Genomic DNA, 2718 nt, shown 5'->3' with positions numbered 1-2718 from the left:
GGCACCACTTGTGGTGTATAACACTATCCAGTTCGTGAAGACACTAGTGGAAAAGTGGAATTTGTGACGACATAATATGACAGAGTGTAGTCCACTTGTCATAATAACTGGTGGCCTTTTCGTAATAAAAAGTAACAATTATTATGACAAGTAAATGGGGACCTATCATAATAAGTTAATAGGTGACATTTTCGTAATAAAAGTAACACTTATTATGATTGATAAAAGAGAACTTATCATAATAAGTGAAAAGGGTAAACATATTATGATTTGTGTAGTGGACCCATCATAGTAAGTGAGACGCGGTGGTAAAACTGAAATTATGTTCAAAATTTATTATGACAGGTTTAGGAAAACTTGTCATAGTAGATTTTATCATCAATGTTAGTTCAACACCTATAGTATGTCTAAATCCCTAATTTCTATCTTGTTTCAGTATCATTCCAACACCCTCCAATCTCATATTTCTTGATGGCCCATCTCTCAAAATCCCCCATCAACTCTGCTGCTTCAACTATTGCGACCTTATTGTCAATAAACATTTTCCCGTCCTTATGGCTTTGTCATCACACTACATCATCGAAAGCTTGAAGGAACCCACCAAATCTAAAAGAGCCCCATTCTTGACCCTCTTCCCCTTCACAAGAGGTTTCTCAGAATTCGTGGCACAACTCACAATGTCCCTTAACCCGAAAACTTCGTCCAAACGCTCATAACCCCAAAACTCACCTGAGAAAACTCCTCATTTCCCTTATTTTTGTTCCCAAAGTGGTTTCGTTTTCCACAATTATGTTTTAAACGACGACTTTTCTCAAATTGGGTACAACAAAAAAATGGGATTTAATCAAGTGTGATACTAAGGCACCTGTGTCAACCATAACCAAAACCTAACTCTCTTGTCTGGTTAGGTATTTTGAAAGATACACATTAGGTTCGGTAAATAATGAGCTTGGTTGAATCCATGGAAGCTAGGATTTGACCAATGGTGGAATTAGAAATGACATAAATTTCTTGCACGCTGGGTAAAGTTCGGTGGAACCCGTGGAAGTTAAGATTTGACGCCGACATTAGGGAGAGACGAGGAAGAGGACCAACAAGGCATGAAGAGAAGGAAGGAAGAATAAAAAGGGTAGTGCTGGCGAATTGTGGTCTGAAGAATGGTTAAGGCTTGAGGGAGTGTGAATCAGAAATGGTTTATTAGAGTGTGATGGGTGAGGATAATTAATGGATAAGTTATCTATAGATATGAAGATCTGAGAAGAAGATGCATTGGGATGGTGAACCAGACTTACTATGTAGAATTTTCAAAATGTATCATGGTAAGTTGAACTTACTATAATTTTACTCGTATATTTGTCATAATAAGTCAAACTTACTATGACAGTTTTCGCAACATCATAGAAATAACGAATTATATATGACTCCTGCAACTATGACACCAGAATATCTGTCATGGTGAGCTCATTTTAGTTGTCATAAACAGTTCCATGTACAACAGTGAGATTCTAATGTGCTCGTTTGGGGTTCGTAGATTCTTTGTATTTGTCTAAAGTCGACATTGTCCAATTATTGGGCAAAGGGACTTCTATAATCCCTGTAATGGATGACAACATATCGACAGTGTTGAAATTTACGACAAAATAACGATGGTCCTTGCTCATGGCAAAGCTGTTAGCTTGGACCATTCGATTTGGTTCCTTCCAGGGTTGTTTGGTTGGCCCCGAAAGATTCGGGGTTGACAGGATGTTTGCCCTCCTTCTCTTATTGAATGATTTCATTCTTTGCTCTCAACATTTGTATCTCCTCCTTATACTTCCTATGTATCTCATCCATGTGTTGTTGCATTCTCCTCATCACCTTCATCGGGTGCATCTGGTTCTTAATTTTTTCCTCTTGTCCTGGGTTGCTCATCATATTCCTTGTGGTCACCTTGTAGGCTTATAAGTTTTTGCTCAACCTCATGATAGGAGCTAAATGTTTCATATGTATGAGGTTGAGTGTTCACTTCAAGCAATCTTCCTCTCCAACTTCCTTCCTCGTTATTCAGATACTTTAACCGATCGAGTGTACCTACTAAAGATACGTTGATACTTAAGTCAGCTTCGTATTCAATCACTTTAGTAATTACTGTTGTAATAAACTTGTCGTAAAAGTCTAAACAATCATACCTTTAACCTATATTTATAAGTTTCTTCATTGACTTCTTATTAGAGTCACTCTAATCATTACTCAATTATGTTAAATTTGATTACTAACCTATTTAGCTCAATTGAATTATTAATTGAATCTAATCGACATTGATTAGTTTCTTCTCGACTTGAATTATTGGTTTGATGTAATTTGATTAGTATGTATTGATCGGTAGATATATAATACTAACGAATTTTTTCCATTTGTAAAATTTTGTCAATAAATATTTTCGTTGTAATGAATTCTTTCCATTTTGATACAAATAATAGATCTTTTAACGAAGGATTTACGTAAAAAAAATAATTAAAGAAAATAAAACATAAATTCAATCTACATAAAAAGCTAAATATATTTCAACCTTAAAGTAATAAATTTGAGTTTTATTTTAATATTTTGTTTAGTTTTTTATTTCTATTCAATATAAATTTATATTTACTTTAAAATTTTTAATATTATATTATATTATATATATATATATATATATATATATATATATATATATATATATATATATATATATATATATAT

At 33.6% G+C, this 2718-nt stretch overlaps 1 pseudogene; it reads right to left on the bottom strand.

Annotated features, from left to right (window-relative positions):
• Positions 1-422: 422 nt before the first annotated feature.
• Positions 423-1778, bottom strand: LOC106758530 (annotated as a pseudogene).
• Positions 1779-2718: the final 940 nt, after the last annotated feature.

Source organism: Vigna radiata, chromosome 4 (assembly GCF_000741045.1).
Source record: "Vigna radiata var. radiata cultivar VC1973A chromosome 4, Vradiata_ver6, whole genome shotgun sequence".
In the NCBI taxonomy this organism is placed as follows: domain Eukaryota; kingdom Viridiplantae; phylum Streptophyta; class Magnoliopsida; order Fabales; family Fabaceae; genus Vigna; species Vigna radiata.
This window is presented reverse-complemented; position numbering and strand designations above follow the sequence as displayed.